Source organism: Ursus americanus, chromosome 3, assembly GCF_024610735.1.
Source record: "Ursus americanus isolate L20-20 chromosome 3, mUrsAme1.1.p, whole genome shotgun sequence".
Taxonomy (NCBI): Eukaryota; Metazoa; Chordata; class Mammalia; order Carnivora; family Ursidae; genus Ursus; species Ursus americanus.
Window position 1 is genome coordinate 53,706,683 of NC_142129.1, and position 21,842 is coordinate 53,728,524.

General features: G+C 37.3%; 1 long non-coding RNA gene and 1 pseudogene across 1 annotated transcript in view; one reads left to right on the forward strand and one right to left on the reverse strand.

Moving 5' to 3' along the window:
• Positions 1-21,842, forward strand: part of LOC148110393 (uncharacterized) — a 122,050-nt gene that overhangs the window by 564 nt on the left and 99,644 nt on the right. The gene's annotated exons all lie outside the window — the stretch shown is intronic.
• On the reverse strand, positions 17,740-18,068 carry LOC123789587 (DNA-directed RNA polymerase III subunit RPC10 pseudogene; annotated as a pseudogene).

Genomic DNA, 21,842 nt, shown 5'->3' on the forward strand with positions numbered 1-21,842 from the left:
TTTGCCCACATATTAAACCACTTTTTCTGTGCTTAATCGCTTCTTGCAGTTGAGAGCGTTTATCTGGAATCACTTCCTTTCCCCCCCTACAGCATGCCCTTTAGCAGTTTCATCAGTAAGTGTGGGAGCGCTGACAGCTCTAATTCGAGCTCTTCCTTGCCGGGGCACCCATCCCCCTTGGGGCTATGTGTTCTACTCCCAAAGGAGGTTAATGTATCACCCACCACCACCACCAGAAGGCTGGAAGGCTTGTTTTGACCTTCCCTCAAGTGGTGCACAGAAGGAACCACTTTAGGTAACTACCTCGTGACCTCACCACCTTGCCCATCACTCGATAAAAGCGGGGGATTGCAGGCGGGACTCAGCAGAGACCACGCATGGAGGGTAGTGGTGCGTCACCTGGATTGCAAGCCCGCCTGCCGGCCGGATCCTCCCTACCAGTCTGTGTGAAGGGTATGGAGTGGCTTGCTTCGTTTTTTCCGTTTTTCCGTTTTTCCGTCTCAAAGTGCCTTCTTAGCCTGCAGGATACGATACTGACCCTCCTCCATCTTCTAACAGGGAGGGCTGCTGGTGAGCACTCTATCTTTCGTCTGAAAATGTCTTAATTTTGCCATCTTCTTGAAAGCTAAATTATTTGGGTATAGAATTCCAGGTTGAATGTTCTTTTCTGTTGGCCTATGGAAGATACAATCTGACTGACTTCTGGCTTTCAGAGACGGCATTATTTTGAAGGCATTGTGTCTGTTCTGGGGGTTTTGTTGTTGTTGTTGTTTTGTTTTCCCTAGTTGGTTTGAATACTTGTCTTTCTCTTGGTGTTCTGAAGTTTCATTATACTGTTTCTATCTGTGGTTATTCTCCACATCTTTTATGCACTTTCTGCCTCATTCCCCTAGTCCTTTGGTTGGTCACGTGTCATTTTTCCTCTATACCTGCCAGTTCATAAATCTCTTTTCTTTTGTGTCCAAACTGCTGTTAAATGTCTCCATTACTGCCTTCATTTGAGTTATTGTGTATTTATTTTTAGAACATTTATTTAGTTGCTTTTTAAGTCTGCAATGCCATTTTTAATAATCTTTTTGTTCCCTGTGGATATTTTCAAGTCAATTATGTTCACTACATTTAATGATGTGAACACCATCACACTATTAAATGTGGTAAATGTTGTTTTAAAATATATGCTTATAATTCCAATATATAACATCATGTGAATCTGATGTTTTTGCTGTTTTTCTCTGGCACACGTGTAAGGAATCTAGGGTATACTAACAAGCAATTGAATTCCTGGGCTTTAGGTTATATCAGTGTTCTACTTTGTGGGGAATTAGGAGACATGGACTAGGTGCTGGTAAACATTCTTGAAACTTCAGTCAGTTAACACAACAAAGTATATTTCTCATTCATGCAGTCTTCTGTTGAGTTAAATGACTCTAGGGCTACCCTTCAGCTAATCTGGGAACCTATGAGTGTGTCAAGGGACTTTTCAGATGTGATTAGTTAAGGATCTTCATATGGGAAGATTATCCTGGATTGTTTGGATGTGCCCACTATAATCACACAGCTTCTTATCAGAAAAAGAGGGAGGCCAGTGAGTCAGAGTCAAAAAGAGACTTGAGGTTGCTATGCTGGTGGTTTTGAAGATGGAAGGGCCATCAACCAAGGAATCCAGGCAGCTGCTAGAAGCACATGGAGAAGGCAAGGAAATAAATTGTCCCCTAGAGCCTCCAGAAGGAATATAGCCCTGCTGACACCTTGGTTTTAGCTTTGGAAAACCATTTTGAACTTTTTGAACTTGCAAATTATGAATAATAAATAATAAAGTTTTAGGCCACTAAATGTGTAATAATTTGTTAGAGGTGCAATAGGAAACTAACATGTTAGTACATTGACACTAATAAAGTATGTCTCTAGTAGATAGAATAGAATTGGATTTTGCTGCATTTTCTTTAATCCAAGTCTAACAATTTGTCTTTTAATTGAATTATTTAGTCAATTTATATTTTATATCCAACTATATCAATAATATTAAACAAATTTTTGCTATTTGTACTCCAAGATCTAATCTTTTCTCTCCCCTTATTTCTCGTTGCATGCCTACTAAGCATGTTGTATTATTTTATTTCTTGTATTAGCTTTTAGGTCGTATACATTGTATTATTCTCTCAGTGGTTACTCTACATGTTACCAGATGCACCTATGAGTTCCTACATTAAACCTTAAGCCAGTGCTTTACACTTGTTGCACATTCAAGGACAGTAAGAAGTTTAACTCCGCGTGCCCCATACTTCACTTTGGTGCAGTTCTCATCTATACATTTTCTTTCTACATATTTTATAAATCCCACAAGGTACTATTGTTATTACTATTATTGTTGGTATTTTAAATAGTATTTATATTATATTTTATGCTTTCTGGCACTCTTTGTTCTTATAGTTCTCTCCTTCTAGTTGGCACCATTTTCCTTCAATCTAAAGACATTACTATAGCGTTTCTCATGGTGCGCATTTGCTGGCAAACAATTTCTTAATTTGAAAATTCCTCTACTTTCCCTCTGGGAGGCAAAATAAAAGCAGGAAGTAATTTACTAACTTCAGAACAACAAAAAGTTGTTAAGGAATTAAAGGAATCCTTGTCCAGCACGTGTGTCACCTGTGAACATTATAGAGATAAAATATTAAAACTCCACATTGAGTTTTTTTTATAAATTTGTGAATATGGTGAATCCTGCTGGGGCAACTGTACTGGGCCTAAATATTTATTTTCTGTGGTAGAAAGAAGGATAATATTCTAGCCAAATCCTTATATTCAATTCTAGATAGTCAATAAATAATATTCAAAATTGAAAATTAAAACAGTATATGGGCATAAATTTGAAAGTCTTAAGAGAATAGAAAAACAGCAAAGATATTTGAATATTGCTGCCTCTGCCGAGAAGGGTTCAGGTGGAAGTTGGGAGGGGAAACAGCTATTTTTCAACATAAGCCCACTGGACTACTTGAATTTTTATAATTCATGTGCTATTTCATTAAAAACAAAATAAAAAAATTAGAAGGTAAGCTTCCTTTTGAAGACTTATTTTTGGGTAAGATGTGAACAGATTTAGGAGTGTGATTAAAAAAAACTACTAGAATAAAACAAATAAGGCAGTATCATCAGAAAAGGAAGATATGGCAGTATCCATTCAGACGTTCTGGAAACAGGCATTTTTTTTTTTAATTATTAGTTTCGAAGGTAGAATTTAGTGATTCATCAGTTGCATGTGACACCCAGTGCTCATTACATCAAGTGCCCTCCTTAATGCCCATCACCCAGTTACCCTATCCCTACCCTCCCCTCCAGCAACCCTGTTTGCTTCCTAGTAGTGTCTCTTATGGTTTGACTCCCTCTCAATTTTCATCTTATTTCATTTTTCCTTCCTTTCCTCTATGTTCATCTGTTTCTTTTCTTTCTTTTTTTTTTTTTTTAAGACTTGACTGATTTGACAGAAACAGAGAGAGAGAGAGAGAAAGCCCGCGCGCGAGTGAGCGTGTGAGCACACAAGCAAGGGGAGCAGCAGGGAGAGGGAGAAGCAGGCTTCCTGTTGAGCAGGGAGCCTGATATAGGGCTCCTTCCCAAGACCCTGGGATCAATGACCTGAGCTGAAGGCAGACACTTTACTGACTGAACCACCCAGGCCCCCCCCATCTGTGTTGTTTCTTAAATTGCACATATGAGTGAAATCATATGGTATCTGTCTTTCTCTGACTGACTTATTTCACTTATCATAATACCCTCTAGCTCCCCCCGCATTGTTGCCAATGACAAGATTTCATTCTTTCTGATGGCTGAGTAATATTCCAGTGTGTGTGTGTGTATATATATATACATACCACCTCTTCTTTATGCATTCATCTGTTGATGGACATCTGAACTCTTTCCATATTTTGGTTATTGTGGACATTACTGCTGTGAACCTTGGGATGCATGTGCCTTTTTGAATAACTGTATTTGTATCCTCTGGATAAATACCTAGTAGTGCATTTGCTGGGTCATAGGGTAGCCCTGTTTTTAAGCATTTTAGAGTTAAGGTCTTATTCCCGGTTTGCATCTTAATGAGATGTTATTTCATGTGCATATAGACAGGGCTAAGAGGCAAAAAGTGATAAGTGTGCAATCCCTGTTTGAGAGTGTGTCCCTAAACTGGGGAAATCATGAAAGCGAGAAACTTGAGGAAAGAAATCTGAGGGAATGCTTCCTATTATGTATGAAACAAATAATGTCAGATAAGTAGATAGAAGGATAAAGCATCAGGAACTTCCCTAATGAACAAGAGGAGTTGGCTTGGATTTTCTAAGAAAAAGTAGTCCGTGAATTGATACAGGGCACTCAAGCAGAAGTGATACTACTGCACTGTAACTGACAGATGTGATGAAGAAATATACTCCTGGATGAGGAAAGAAGAATTCGTGTATCTTTTAGGCTTTTGGCATTCGTGCTACCCTGACTCAATAGGCAGACAAAATGTCAAAACCAAACCTCATTGCATGGGCACCCTGCTAGACACAAATTGTGGCATGGTCACAACTGACCCAACGGTGGGATTGGCTGTTCTCCTTATATTTATCCATAAACACTGTTGAACAATCAAATGACATCATGTGCAAAAATTCTTGAGGGACATTAAAGGGCCCTACATATAAATATTACAATTGAGTACAAGTGCAAAGACAGATATTTTTCTAGCCAGGTCTTTCACTAGATGTGCACTTTATTTCAGCAATAAGATATGTTGCTGTGTGGCATTGTGGGTAAAGCGGTCACATGTATTGAGGAACAGAATTATTTCTGTAAGCCTCAGTTTCTCATCTGTACCAATAATGATAAATGACTTATGAGTCTTAAGGGCTTTAGAAACACCTATATTTGTAAGACATATACTAACATAAGATGTTAATAATATAGGAAATTAAATGTGGGATGTATGGAAACTCTACTACTCATTTCTTCTGAAAATCCAATGCTGTTCCAAAAACAACTTTATTTTAAAAAGCACATATGTGACATTTAAATGAAACGTGTGTCAACAGAACGATTAATTTATATCTAAAATACCTAACGGAGTGCTTGGTACATAGAATAAGCTCAATAAATGTTATTTCCTTTTCTTTCATCCTTGAGTTCTCAGGAAATTGATCTGCCACCTGCACATTAATCTCTGAGCTTATTCAGACTTCCTTCTTATTCTTGTCTATTTTTTACCATTTGATTCACATTAATTCAGCCCAGCACACATCTTCTTTGGGTTCCTCATTTTGGACAACCTTCAGATAGCGATTTCTGTAGCAGGGAAGCTAGATCATTTTTCAAATCTTACTTTTCTTTTGTTAGTTTTTTAATAAAACACCCAGAAAAACCCCAATTTCCATCAACTTCCTTGAACATTTACCCTTCTGCTTCACTAAGGTACTTAGAAGCAATAGATTATTAAAAATACCCTGAATATGCTATGCAACCTTTAATTACCTGAATGCTTACTTAAGGCTAACACTTGTGCACACAAACAAAAGAACTTCTATTCCAAACAGAAAGGCAACATTTTCCAGTGTAAAGAATGATGATGAGATCTGTATTCCCTAACTGATAGCCTGGTTGTGCAGGAACGATTGTTGGTCCAGAACTTCACAAGAGGGCCCTACATTCGTACAAGGGACTTCTTTCATTTGGGGCTCATTATCAGTCTCACTGTCCTCTGCCTGTGAGATGCCTGAGAGCAGCTCTGCACTCTCCAATTGCAGTAACTTTTCTTGAATATTTAAGGAATTCTCATGACTTCTTCATCCATCCCGTTTGCAATGTTGCTTTCCTTATTTGAACTTCTTTTCCTCTTAAACTGCAGCACTGAATTCCTTTACATATACTTCTTGGTTTTGTTTTTTTTTTTTTTTTCCTTACATATATTTCTTTTTTTTTTTTTTTTTTTAAAGATTTTATTTATTTATTCAACAGAGATAGAGACAGCCAGCGAGAGAGGGAACACAAGCAGGGGGAGTGGGAGAGGAAGAAACAGGCTCATAGCAGAAGAGCCTGATGTGGGGCTCGATCCCAGATCGCCGGGATCACGCCCTGAGCCGAAGGCAGACGCCCAACCGCTGTGCCACCCAGGTGCCCCTCCTTACATATATTTCTGTTTGATGCCTCAGAATCCTCCTGGGTTGATGCACCACCACGGCTGGGGTTTACTTTGCAGACTGTACTCTTGGCCTGACTGGGACCTCTCCCCAGCTCTGCATCCTCCAAAGCCCTTAGAAGTTTAACTACTCCAGGATTTTTCTTTGTTATCAAGAGTTTTAAAAGCTCACTTGCATAATTAAGAGAAATTCAACAGTTCAGATTGATATTAGCCATTTAGAAATTTGGGGCTACAAAAAAAAAATGTGTTGAGCAATACTCATTCTTATTTTCTATCCAAATGTAATCATCTCCTATTTTCCCCTCAGATTTCTTTAGGAATCAAACTGCCTAAGCTCAGTTTGAGGTCAGAGTTATTGTTGCGTTTTTGGTTTTTTTGAGTCTTGGACAAATGGATATATGTATTTTTGAGTTGTAAAGAATACATGGGGCGCCTGGGTGGCTCAGTCGTTAAGTGTCTGCCTTCCGCTCAGGACGTGATCCCAGCGTTTTGGGATCGAGCCCCACATCAGGCTCCTCTGCTAAGAGCCTGCTTCTTCCTCTCCCACTCCCCTTCCTTGTGTTTCCTCTCTCGCTGGCTGTCTCTCTCCCTCTCTCTCAAATAAATAAATAAAATCCTCAAAAGAAAAAGTATGATAAGTCACATTTTCCTAAATTTTCTCAATTTAAGAGCTATGGGGAAAATGTTTTTTAAAAAGTTTAAAAAAAATCTTTAACTTTGTACGCATCTAAATGTTCATTAGGGAAACCGAGTTAGGGAATTTCTAAGTGAAAGTTTTTGGCTTTTAAAAATAATTAAATTTAGAATAAAGTGTTTGATCAAAAGCTCTTAGCCTGCCTCAGAAAAAAAAATTTTTTTAAAGGGCTATGTGAGGAAAGTACATGAAAGAGATCATGTAGCATTACCATTGCTTCTTGTATTTACTGGCACTCCCAATGTAGCATTCAAGACACTCCTTGCAATTTTTAATTTGGGGGAGTTTTTCAATTACTACATTTCTCAATGGCTCTTGTATTTGGGAAACTTATTTATTTATATTTATATATTCATTTATATTAAATAAGGTACTATATTTTAATACATTTCCAAAATGTCTGACGTATTGTATTCTAAAAACTGTATGTATTTATATGTGTTTATGTATATAATATTGATACACATTCATAAATTAGTATATATAAATATATGCAGATACATGTAAATGTTTAACTCTAAATATTCAGTTTATAAAACATGATTAATTAGCAAACTTAATATTGCCCATATAAGAGAACTGTAGTTATAAGGAAATAATAAGTAAAATTTCCAGTGTAGCCCTTCTAATAAAATACGTAGCATAAGTTTAAACACAGATTTTCTAAGGTGGCTACTGAGGATGTTTGTAAGTATTCTTTCCAATTCTCACCCTCATTCCCCTCACCCCCAACCTCAAAAATTACGGAAAAATGCTGGAATGTTAAATGCTTTAAATAGGTATGTAGCTCTACTTTTTACTCTAGGCAATGAAAAATGTTAAGAACATGTCTTGATTTGTACCACTTTGGACTAATCTTAAGTAAAATGTGACAGCATGAGAAATGGAGTAACCACACAATTCACAGGAGTGAATAGAAAGGGGGAGAAAGGAGAATAGAGGCTTTACAATTTTGGATAAATTGGTGACTACTAGTATTCTGTACTCTTAAATATATCTAGGTATCTCTTCTTGGTTCTCTTTCTTTGGAGAGCCCTGACTGACACAGCTGTTTAGCAGCAATAGACGTCTGATACACATGTTTCCGTAGGATCTCTATCATTTCTTTCATAATCACAAGCATAATTTATAGGAGAGTTTATAGCTGCACACTCTTTTACCACTTAGAATTTAGTTTCAAAAAACAGCTGACCTATTCTTCATCATATGCTAAATATATGATAAAAATACGTCAAATGCATATTATCTTCCAGAGTGTCAGAATGAGGTCATGGGAAGTTTTTCAAAATTTTTCATATACCTTATCTTCATTTATCCTCTAATACTCTGGTGAAATAGTCAGGTATAATTATTCCTCCTTGAGATACAGAAAGATCATGTGACCTGCTCCAGGTAACCCAGGTAGATAGGAAGATGTATTATATGCTATGAGGGAACACACAAAATGTTTTTGTTTTTGTTTTTGTTTTTTAATTTAGGGGACTTAAGTTTCTAGTCCTGTCTTTATAACTTAGTGTTTGTACATATATATATTTATATATATATTTTTGTATATATATATATATATGTGTTTTTCGTATATATTTTGTATATATATGTGTATATATTTTGTATATATATGTGTATATATATAGTGTTTGTACATATATATATTTATATATATATAAATATATAAATTTAGTGTCCTTAAATAAGTGATTTTATCACTGGGATCCTCAATTTACTTACTCTAGGGGGGAAGTACCCACATAACCTCATAGTGTTATAAGAATCAAATGACAAACAGCTTTCTGTAAAATAACTTATAAATTCCAAAATACTATACACAATGGACTAGACTGGCAGCCTGATTTTTTTTTTAAAGATTTTATTTATTTATTGCACAGAGATAGAGACAGCCAGTGAGAGAGGGAACACAAGCAGGGAGAGTAGGAGAGGAAGAAGCAGGCTCCCAGCGGAGGAGCCTGATGCGGGGCTCGATCCCAGAACACGGGGATCATGTCCTGAGCCGAAGGCAGACACTTAACGACTGAGCCACCCAGGCACCCCAAGGCAGCCTGATTTTTAATCTACTGTGTGTTTTGTTGTTGTTGTTATTGTTGTTGTTTTTCTGAACTATATACTACTGGACTTTATTTTTTTTAATTTTTTTATTATGTTAGTCACCGTACAGTGTTCTAATGGTTAATTTTTTTTATTATGTTCAGTTAGCCAACATATAGTACATCATTAGTTTTTGATGTAGTGTTCAACCATTCAGTAGTTGTGTATAACACCCAGTGCTCATCACAACACATGCCCTTCTTAATACCCATCACCCAGCTACCCCATCCCCCCACCCCTGTCCCTCCTGTAACCCTCTGTTTCCTGGAGTTCAGAGACTCTGAGAGACTTTCATGCTTAACTTTGTAAAAAAAAAAAAAAAAATGTTTATTTTAGAGAGATAGTGCAGGTGGGGGGGAGTAGAGGGGGAGAGAGAGAATCTCAAGCAGACTCCACGCTGAGCACAGAGCCCAATATGGGTCTCAATCTCATGACCCTGAGACCATGACCTGAGCTGAAACCATGAGTCGGACACTCAACCAACTGAGCTACCCAGGTGGCCCCTTAATGGTTAATTTAATGGTGAATTTAGATCCTCCCATTACTTCAAATATTTGGTTGGAACTATATCAAAATGTCAAAGTAAGAATAATCTAAGCATTGTGTTATTTTGATCTACTAGGACTGCACAATAGGATAACCAAGAAGAAAACACTAGAGACAAACTAAGCAGCACCATTAAAAATGATAAATGACTTCAGAAATCTCCTTGCCAATAAGGAGCTCTTTTGAGTGTAAGCCATGATTACTCAACAAAGGAGGAAGAGATGAGACCTAGTGTTTGGTTTTTTTTTTTTTTTTTTTTTTTTTTTTTTTTTTAGTGCTTTATGTATGTCAGGTAGCCTGCAAATGTGTTACATGCTTTGCCTCATTTCATCTTTGTGGTAACCTCTTGAAGTGATATACTATCCCATTTTGTCACGAAGACCTTAAAACACAAAGATGGTAAACAGAAGACTCCTTAGGTTACAAATCAGGCAGCCAGGATGTAAACTCTGTTTGTGCCCTAATCATAACTCAAAAAACAGAATAACCAAAAATTTCACCTGGTTCCCCTGATGTTATTCAATATATTCCTTTGTTTGCAAAATAGTTTCATTGTCCATAACCAATATTCTGTTGGCTTTTGCCAAACAAATATCCTTGCTATGTTTTAAGGGCAACCAGCTTCAGAGTGATACAAGGAATGGAAATTTTAGTACAGTTGGTAAGATAACCTCATGATTTTAGCAATCGGCTCTATGATTCCAAAAATAGAGCTCACTGAAGCTACACAGCCTTTGGCTGACACAGCAGAGAGTAAAATTCATTCCAGCCTGAGGCTTCTAGCTGGACTTTCCATTTATTAGAATTGCTTATGGATCTCCCTCATGCTCCCCTTGTAAGAGGGTGTCACCATTGCCCCCTTTCAGCACAGATGTTGCCTTGATTTAAAATGCCTCTAGACCACTAGGGCCAAAGAAGGTATCTGGGAAAGCAAAACCAAAATCTGTCCTGGAGGGAAATGTCCTGTAGGAGTGACATTTTAGACATCGGCAACTCAGTAGGATGATCTCTGTCGACTGCATTTTCTCTCTGAAAGAGTTTGATGTAATGCGGACGATGGATTTGTTTAGCTGTTTTTTTCCAAGAGTGCTTATCTTTGAGTTTGGGTTCTAAAGAAATAATTGAATAGGCAAGGGAATGCACCAGACTTCAGCTGTGTCAAATTGATTTGCAGAGGAAATAAACTGAAGTATTTAACTGTAGACCGCACAGCTCAGGAGGGTGATAAGTGGACCAGTTTCTGTCTCTCCCTCCCGTCTGTGCCTTCTCCTTGAACATGGGTTCAAGTGCTGATTAGAAATAGCAAAAGATATTAATGTTTCACACCCAGTTACCTCGCTAGTATTTTATAGATGAAAATAGCAGTGAATCATTCTGGGTATCTGGTTTGAGTTCTAACCATTGAGTGGGCAGTGTTTTCCCTAACAATTGCAGAGGCGCTTCCAGTCTCAATTTATTACACACAAATCAGATGAAAAGACTTCCACAAAATTTCCTCAGCAGCTTACAGTCTTTGGAAAAGGACATGAGATGGGGTAATACAATTCTATATAAGAGTCTATTTTTAAGTTTTCAAATGCTTCAAAAGATGATCCATCTCTGGGGAGTGGGGATGTGATACAGCCTGCAACCCTTGGTGCCACTCTCATTACACAGTCTAACCAAATGGGATTTCAAAAGTAACTTTCCAGAGTATCATTATAAGGACATTTATGTCTGGCCAGATGGATCAAGATGTCAGATTCTCATGGCCTTTGCATTAATTCAAACAAAAGTAGACCCTTCTTAGAGATTGTTTAATGTTCAGCGCCTTTTCTATTAAAACATTGATTTTTGGACTGGACAGGGATTGAAATAAAGTTATGTCTTTTTTTTTTTTTTTGTAAAGATGAATGATTCATTACAAAACAAACAAACAAACCACAAAACCCTAAGTAACCTTTACCCAGGACAAAGTATATATATATTTCAAAGGCCTGGATTTATGCTGATAATATTAAGACAGACTATGAGTATGTAGAAACATATATTGCTTTATTTTGTATTCTATCTTGTCTAAATATACATTAAAAAAAACAAATAGTTCTTAAAATGCAAATATTTATTTTTTTGCTCAGCTCTGGCATATAGAGAGTTTGGAACTCACCACACCTGTAAGTATAACAAGAAAAAAAGTTTAAAAAACTCAAAATTAATTACTTGTCCTGGGCATTATAGAAAACCGAGGTCATAGGGCTAATTGCCACTGTGAAATCTGGAGAGACAGGCACATAGAGAAGCACAAGGCAACTGAGATGTGCTACCCAGAGCAAAGTCTTCTGGAGCTATAGAGTTTTAGGCACATGGATGGTAGTGGATTGCTGGATACCAAGTGTGGGCTGCAGTGAGAGTAAGAAACTCCTGGGGGCCCAGTCTTAGTATGGCTTCTAAATTTTTGCAGATTTTCCCCTATAAGAACATCATATGTTTGCAATTGCCGTGAATAGTGAATAGTTACAAATGATGATAGATATTATTTCAACTATATCATTAATTACCTTAGATCAATCAAAAATAAGATAAAATATTTTACCTTAATTTGTTCCTTCTTCAGTGGACTTTATTTATGTAAATCCAAGTTTCTGAACTTGTTTTTCTTTTTTCTGAGAAGCATCTTTTAGCATTTCTTGCAGGGCCAGTCTTCTGGTGATGAATTATCTTAGTTTTTTGTTGTTGTTTGTTTGTTTTTTGGAGAAAATCTTTGTTTCTTACTCACTTTTTTTATTGGTGCCATTCACTTTTGAAGGATAATTTCACTCGATATAAAATTCTAGATTGTGTGTATGTATTTGTGTGTGTGTTCTTTCAACCCTTTAAATAATTCGCTCCATGCTCTTTTTATTTGAATGGTTTCTGATTAGAAATCCACTCTTAATTCTTATCTTTTCTCTTCTACAGGTAAGCCATCTTCACATTTTCTCAAGATTTTTTTCTTTCATTGGCAGTGGTATTTTTTTTAAAATGATTTTTTATTATATCGTGTTAGTCACCATACAGTACATCCCCGGATTCCGATGTAAAGTTCGATGATTCATTAGTTGCGTATAACACCCAGTGCACCATGCAATACGTGCCCTCCTTACTACCCATCACCGGTCTATCCCAATACCCCGCCCCCCTCCCCTCTGAGGCCCTCAGTTTGTTTCTCATAGTCCATAGTCTCTCATGGTTCATTCCCCCTTCTGATTACCCCCCCTTCTTTATCACTTTCTTCCCCTACCGATCATCCTAGTTCTTATGTTCCATAGATGAGAGAAATCATATGATAATTGTCTTTCTCTGCTTGACTTATTTCACTTAGCATTATCTCCTCCAGTGCCGTCCATGTTGCTGCAAATGTTGAGAATTCGTTCTTTCTGATAGCTGAGTAATATTCCATTGTATATGGACCACAGCTTCTTAATCCAGTCATCTGTTGAAGGGCATCTCGGCTCCTTCCATGATTTAGCTATTGTGGACATTGCTGCTATGAACATTGGGGTGCATATGGCCCTTCTCTTCACTACGTCTGTATCTTTGGGGTAAACACCCAGTAGTGCAATGGCTGGGTCATAGGGGTAGCTCAATTTTTAACTTTTTAAGGGACCTCCACACTGTTTTCCAGAGTGGCTGTACCAACTTGCATTCCCACCAACAATGTAGGAGGGATCCCCTTTCTCCACATCCTCTCCAACAATTGTTGTTTCTTGCCTTGTCTATTTTTGCCATTCTAACTGGCGTAAGGTGGTATCTCAATGTGGTTTTGATTTGAATTTCCCTGATGGCTAATGATTTTGAACATTTTTTCATGTGTCTGTTAGCCATTTGTATGTCTTCATTGGAAAAGTGTCTGTTCCTATCTTCTGCCCATTTTTTGATTTGTTTATTTGTTTCTCGTGTATTGAGTTTGAGAAGTTCTTTGTAGATCTTGGATACCAGTCCTTTATCTGTAGTGTCATTTGCAAATATATTCTCCCATTCCGTGGGCTGCCTCTTAGTTTTTTTGACTGTTTCCTTGGCTGTGCAGAAGCTTTTTATCTTGACGAAGTCCCATAAGTTCATTTTATCTTTTGTTTCTCTTGCCTTTGGAGATGTGTCATGAAAAAGGTTGCTGTGGCCGATGTCATAGAGGTTGCTGCCTATGTTCTCCTCTAGAATTTTGATGGATTCCTGTCTCACATCGAGGTCTTTCATCCATTTGGAGTTTATCTTTGTGTATGGTGTGAGAGAGTGGTCAAGTTTCATTCTTTTGCATGTAGCTGTCCAATTTTCCCAGCACCATTTATTGAAGAGACTGTCTTTTTTCCACCGGATGTTTTTTCCTGCTTTATCAAAGATTAGTTGCCCAAAGAGCTGAGGGTCCATTTCTGGGTTCTCTCTTCTGTTCCATTGTTCTATGTGTCTGTTTTTGTGCCAGTACCATGCTGTCTTTGTGATCACAGCTTTGTAGTACAGCTCGAAATCCGGTATTGTGATGCCCCCAGCGTTGTTTTTCCTTTTCAGCAGTTCCTTGGAAATTCGGGGCCTTTTCTGTTTCCATACAAATTTAAGGACTCTCTGTTCCAGTTCTTTGAAAAATGTCCTCGGTATTTTGATCGGGATAGCATTGAAAGTGTAGATTGCTCTGGGTAGCATGGACATTTTAACTATGTTAATTCTTCCGATCCATGAGCATGGAATATTTTTTCCATCTTTTTATGTCTTCCTCAATGTCTTTCAAGAGTGATTTATAGTTTCTAGAATATAGGTCCTTTACATCTCTGGTTAAGTTAATTCCAAGGTAACATATGGTTTTTGGTGCTATTGTAAATGGGATGGATTCCCTAATTTCTCTTTCTTCAGTCTCGTTATTCGTGTATAGAAATGCAACTGATTTCTGATTATTGATTTTGTATCCCGCCACATTACTGAATTGCTCTATAACTTCTAATAGTTTGGGAGTGGATTCTTTTGGGTTTTCCATATAGAGTATCATGTCATCTGCGAAGAGAGACAGTTTGACTTCTTTTTGCCGATTTGGATACCTTTGATCCCTTTTTGTCGTCCGATTGCTGTTGCAAGGACTTCTAGTACTATGTTGAATAATAGTGGCGAGAGTGGGCATCCTTGTCGAGTTCCTGATCTTAAGGGAAAGGCTTCCAGCTTTTCCCCATTGAGAATAATATTTGCAGTAGGCTTTTCATAGATATCTTTTCTGAGATTGAGAAATGTACCCTCTATTCCTACACTCTGAAGGGTTTTAATCAGGAAAGGATGCTGTATTTTGTCAAATGCTTTTTCGGCATCAGTTGAGAGGATCATATGGTTCCTGAGTCTTTTCTTGTTGATATGATGTATCACGCTGATTGATTTGTGAATATTGAACCACGCTTGCATCCCAGGTATGTATCCCACTTGATCGTGATGGATAATCCTTTTAATGTACTGTTGGATTCTATTAGCAAGTATCTTGTTGAGGATTTTGGCGTCCATATTCATTAGGGAAATCGGTCCGTAATTCTCCTTTTTGAGGGGGTCTTTGCCTGGTTTGGGGATCAAGGTAATATTGGCCTCATAGAATGAGTTTGGTAGCTTTCCTTCTGTTTCTATTTTTTGAAATAGCTTTAGGAGAGTAGGTATTATTGAAATAAAGTTATGTCTTATTTACAGTGATGTACAAAACGGCTAGTCAAAATGGAAAATCTCATTTGAAAGAATTTTGTACTTAATAAAAGCAACATATTAGTAAGAATAGCAAAGAAAAGAATACTCTGCTTTATTAATTAAGCCATTGATCTACTTGACCTGGTCATGCAACAAATTCCTCTGATTGTCTATTTTGTGTCAGGCTCTGGGCAAGGAAAAGGTTCTTCCTATTACTAAAGAATTTGTAATATAAGGGTGTTTACCCTGACAACTGGAAGAACTCATACAAGAGAATCTCAGACATTTCTCTTTAACCACAATCAAAATCTAGAGTTAAATGATGTCATACACTCAATAAAATCAGGTGTATATACATATGGAGATGACTTTTTAGTGATTTCATGACAAAATGACCTCCTTTAAGCTATGATTAAGCAAAAGCAATGAAATGCATGATCGTATAGCAACATTTTAGCAGAAACATAAGAAATGTCAAGAGATAGGGCAAGTTGAGTTGGAAAGGGCAGCAGGGCTAGATAGGGTTGACTTGTGTTTATGCAATTAAATTAGGATGGTATCCTGAAATCTCTGGCATTTGCAGTGTCATTTGTGTTTTGAAGGAGAGAAAACTTGCTAAGTATAGAGGAAAAATGTTAGGTTCAAAAACTATATATACCCTCTCCCTAAAAAAAAAAGAAGTTATTATAATACAAGCAAAAACTAGTTAAGTAAATCCATTTTATCTGTGTTCACAGAAGACACTGATAAACAATCCTGATACTCTTTCCTCTAAATCTTTTTCAGAATCCTGGCAGCATTTACCTGATATTCTCGGGGAGGGGGGGGGCAGTCAGGAAAGATTTCACTGAAAGGACATTTAAATTCCAATATGAAGGAAGTTTGTTAGCTGAGCAGTGGGAGCGGCGGGCATATATTCCAAGCATTTCAAATAACTACCCTTATTTTTGTAGTTCTCAAGGTGAAAGGATATTCTAAATATGAGATGCTTGGGAGACTCACTTTATTTAAATTCCAATTTCCTTAATTAGAGTATAGAGTTTCTTAAATATGTATTTGTCTACTGACATTTTGCTAACATGATTTGTAAAAGGAAAGAAAGAGCTAACATTTCTAAGTACATAGTAGCAATTAGATGTTAGTTGTGACACTTTCCCAAATTAATTGATTCATAAAAATTCATTTTAATAAATATGTATCCTAATGAGAATTCTCAGGACACTTTGTAAAATTAAGGTTGGTAGTAGTTTCTATTTCTAGTGGAGATTTAAAAATTCACAACTTATATGGTGTTTGACCGCTATTCTAAATTAAATTTGCTAAGAGAAGTTTTAAAGACCTATTTTTGCTTAAAAATCTTAATTTAAAAATAGGATGCTAGAACTAGAAATAACTTCAAGAAACCATTTAACTTATTTTCTATTTAATTGTTCCTGTTTTTCTTCAAAATTATCTCCAAAGCCCTGCATTTGTTTTTGGCTATCAGATTGATAATCACTATTTTAATGAACACTGAAAAATAATTTATAGTGTAAAAAATTGATTAAACATTGCAAGCATGTTTACTTAAATGTAAACATTGAAGTATAATGTTACTATAACTTAACTGGTAGACTTGATTAAGAAAAAAACAAACAGACCAACAGATAAGCAACAACAACAAATGATAGCAGTGATTTTGAGTAAATGTTTCAGGGACCCTGGAGGTAACCTGACCAAGATTCCAATTTTAGCCCAAACTCTTATCTACCTCTGTGACACGTGGCAAGTGACTTCCTGCAAACAACAACAACAACACCCCAAAAAAACCACCCAACATAGTAGCACCCATCTCCACATGGTGTTGTAAGAACTCAATACCAGCACAAAGGTCATAATAAAAGATCCCATGATCACCTTAATAAGATCCTCACACACACAAATCCTCACCTACCCAGCTCTGCAAGCCTTTTGTGTACAGTTCAACTTACCCACTCCACTCCATATGAAGAAATCCCTAAGGTATTAAGAAAATTTCCCTTCAGCATTTCAGTTTTTTCATAGCCATCTTTGCATCTTTTCAACCTCCTTGGCAGAATTGGCTTTCCAGTTTCTTAAATGACCAACAGAGCTTTTCTTCTCCTGACTCACAGGAAAAAGAGCAGCATTCTCTTTGCCCGTTATGGCAATGTTTACCTCCTTGCTCTCCACCATTTCTTTTCCTTTCTTTTTTTTTAAGTTATAAAATTTTACTTTATTGTGCAATTGGGGTAAATATTTAAGAGGGTTGATGGTGAGAGAATGTCAATTACCTAATACGGGTAAAAACAAATGAGCAGGACATTAAACAGTGCACTGCATTATGGATACCCTTCCCCACCCACAAACACCCCCCCCCACCATGAATGAGCTCATCCACTGATTGGCAGATGGGCTGCATTTGCTGACACCCTGGCCAGCTACCCTGAAAGGGTTCGCTTTCTGCCACACCAGCAAAGACTGTCAGGACACAATGTTCACACTCCCATGTTGGAAATCCACCCTGGGGAACAAGGTAAACAGACACTGACACAGATGGGCCAGCCTGGCCCTAGTCCCTCCAGTGGTGTCCACACGGAGCATTGCAGCATTTGTAGAAGGTGGTCATCTGCTCTTTTGCAGAGCAGATCTACAACCACATGAAATAGGCAAGAAGATGTTCACATTTAGGACCTGAGTCTGCAGTAGAGTCAACATTCTCCCAGGCAGCTGCTCCAGCAAGCACATCATCCACTTGTTCCAGCTTTGGGTACTTCCGATTTGTTACCTTGTGCATGATGTAGGACACGTCTCAGGGCACGTGTTGCAGGGGCAGCGGTGGCAGCGCTGTCCCTGCTCCACAATCAGCCTTTTTCCACAGCCCAGGCAGAACGGCAGCATGGTGCCGTTTCTTCACAATTACCCTTGATGTAATTGACACTATCTGTTCATCTGAACTTCTTTATTTTATTCTTTGCAATTCAGGGACTTTTCCTATATTCCTGAATGTTTCTATCTTAATGTTTCCGTTCACTGGAATTCTGCTGTAGAATTTCAATAGCCATGTGATAATTTATTAATATATATATATATATATATATATATATATATATATATATATATATATATATATATATTACAAATAACCAAATCTCCTTTTACTTTGTTTCTGAACAGTAGTAGAAAAGTTTGCAGAACCACACCATGGCAGAGATTGGTTATCTACTAACCAGCCATTTGTTTTTAAGCATGCAGGTTGATATTTCCCAGCCTTCCTTGCAGTGTGTGCAGCCATAGGGCTGAGGTTTAGCCAATGCAGAGTAAGTGAAAGTGATGTATGTCATGTACAGGCCTGGACCATAAAGACCTCCTATATATTATTCATACTTTTACCCACTTACCCATTTAATGCTGATGAACACATTACAATTAGCAGCCAAGAAGGAGGAACTATGCAATAGAAGGTGCCTGGAACTCTAAATTACTTCTGAGAGGAAAGGCACCTACTAATTTGAAATTTGGATTTTATGAGAGTGAGCAAAAAACTTCTATTATGCTTGAGCTATTCTATGTTTTGGAGCTTGTTGATTACAGTAGTTGGAATCACCTTAAATAATATATAAACTAATTGTTTAAATGATTAATATGTATTTAAAATTAATTAAGAATGCATTGATATTTAGGAGCCATTTTATTTTTTAATTGATTGCCACTTTATTAACTTTTGGAGCTCAGTTTTGGGTGGTGATAATGAATTCCCTTGGGAGAACAAGGTGGATAGAGAAATGAAAGAGGAAAGAACAGTATGAGCAATGAATGGAGAACTCAATTGATGTACGTTCAAAAAAATCACATTGTATGGGAGAGAAGACTGACAGCAGATAAAGTTGCAATGTGAGTTCCTGGCAAATCTTGGGGGGTCTTTTATATTAGGCAAAAAATTAGTAGTATAGCAATTAGAGTCCAGGAAAATGGCTCAGTTGTGTCAAGCACTTTCCGCCTGCCTCTATGACCACACTGCTCTCATTATATCATAATTTTGTCTGTCTGTTAAAAGATACTTTTTGAGGCTTAGTTCTAAGATGTCGGTGGTTCTGAATTGACCACAGAATGAATCTAGAATCTGTTTAAGCTGTACTGGTTCCTGTTTCGCCCTGCTGCACAGCTATTACCCTAGAACTGAATTTCTCAACTTCCTCAGTGCTATCGACATTTGGGGTTGGATAATTATTTGTTGTAGGGGGTTGTCCCTGTACAGTGTAGGATGTGGAGCAGCATCTCTGGCCTCTATCCACTAGATGCCAGTAGCACTCTCCCCACTGCCCAACCTGTGATAATAAATTGTCTCCAAAAATTGTTACATGTCCCCTGAGAGACCAGGTCACCCTCAGTAGAGAAAAACTGTCCTAGATGTCTCATCACCATGAATTTGGGGAATCTGATCATTTATTTTTTGTAAGGACTCTTCTTTTTTTTTTTTTTTTTTTGGATCTTTTGTTGCTTGGATCCCCTGTTTTCTTCCTTCTTTGTTAACCTCCTCATCTTAATTGATTATATTCTCCTGTAGCTTCCTGAGATAGAATGCATATGGGCAGTAAGATTACTGAAATTTTGACTATTTTAACTTTGGCTATTCTACTTAATTTAATAGTTTGGCTGCGTATACAATTCTTTGTTGGAAATTCATGTCCCTGAGAATTTCAAAGGCATTGCTTCACTGTGTTCTAGCTTGTAGCATTTCTGTTGAAAAGTCTGATGTCATTCTGATTCTGCAATGTGGACTCTTGTAATTTCTCTTGGGAAACTTCTAGAATTTTCTCTATGCCCCCATGTATTCTGAAATTTCACAATTACATGCTTTTATGTATGTCTGTGTAACCATTATGCTGAGCACTTGATGATCCCTCTTGATGAATTCATATGCTTCAGCTTGGAAAAATTTTTAAATATTTCTCTCTGATAATTTTCTTTCCTCCATCTTTTCTCACCTTTTTTTCTTGGAACTGTAAATGTTCAGTGTTTTAAGTTCTGGAATAATATGCTAATCTTTCCCCTTTTTCCTGCTTTTTGAGAGGTTTCTTCATCTTTGTCTTTAACTTTTCTATTGGACATTCCTTTTTTACTGTCATAATTTTACCTTCCAAGATTTTTATTTTTTTCTGTGCATGGCATTTTTAAAAATTACCTCATGTTCTCATCTTGAGTATAATAATTCTAGTCTCTCTGAGATCTAAAGTGTCAGTTTAAAAAAAAAAAGCTCTTTTGCTTCTTTGCTGAGATTTTTTTCCCCATTGTTTACTTTAATCTTTATGTTAGAGGCTTTCTTCAAATGTCTGGTCATATATGACTTTCCATTAGGATTTAAGAAATAGACATCAAAAATTGTTCAAAGGTATGTATGATTATGTGGGTCTTGTCCATTGGTGGGATCTACTGTGTGGTACTTAATTTGGTTTTATTGGGAGATTCACATGGGTCAGTATCTTTCTTCTGTTGTCCTTGTGCTTTTCCACAAAGCATATTCATTTATTCTCAAGCCCAGGATATATCAGCCTCTCTATAAGCCTTCTAAGGAGCCCATTGGGAAAAGATATCCTGGCCTCAATGATAATTAATGACTATTCATTTTTCATGTGGTGTCATTGCCCTTAACAATGTGTAGTGTCCTTGAGTCCACTGCATTAGACAGGGGAAGTGACCTGACTGTAAACGTTTGGGAAAGTGATCTGAGGAATCTAATGATGTATTCCATGGCTAACCGTTTCTGATTTCTACCCCACCAGTAACCCCCAGTTGTAGAGGTACCTTGCTGACAGCTTTAATTACTGTTGACTAATGTGGTTCTGGGACAAAATATCCTGTTTCTGTTGCTTACTTCTGTTGCTCACCTCCTTACTGAAGGTGTAATTTTCAGCTTTGATGGGCTAAAGTCTACCACATGTGGTAGGTTGAATAATAGCCTCAAAAGATTATCTAAGACCTAATCCATGGAACTTGGGAATGTAACTTTACATGGCATAAGGGGGCATTGCAGATGTGATTCAGTTAAGGATCTTGAGATGGGGAAATTACCTGTTTTGTACAGATGGTCCCTAAATGTAATCCAAGTATTCTTGTAAGCGGAGGCTGAGAGTGATTTTTTGACCTCAGAAGAGGAAGAAGGTAATGAGATAATGGAAACAGAGAGATTTGAAGATAGTTTGCTGCTAGCTTTGAAGATGGAAGGTAGGGCCCTGAACCAATAATGTGGCTCTAGAACCTGCAAAAGTATAAGGAAAAAGACTCTACCATAGAGCCTTCCAAGGATGCACGACCCTGTCAGCACCTTGGTTTAGGTTAGTGAAACCATTTTGGATTTCTGACCTTCAGAAGTGTAAGAGAATAAATATGTGTTATTTTAAGCCATCGAGTTTGTTGTAATTGTTTAAAACAGTCTTTGGAAACTAGTATACCAGCCACCCACCTACTTCCTAGTTTCCAAAACTGTGTTAAAGTAATTTCCTTTCCACATTGTCTTTATCCTTGTATACTTATGTCTTTTCAATCATTCTTGTCTTTTTCATGAGAGTTTGGGTAAGGGAAATACTTAACACCTTTTAATCTATGATTTTCTAGAAAAGCTATTAGAAGGAAGACAGGGATGCTAATGTTTTCAGTAGCACTCAACATTGTTTT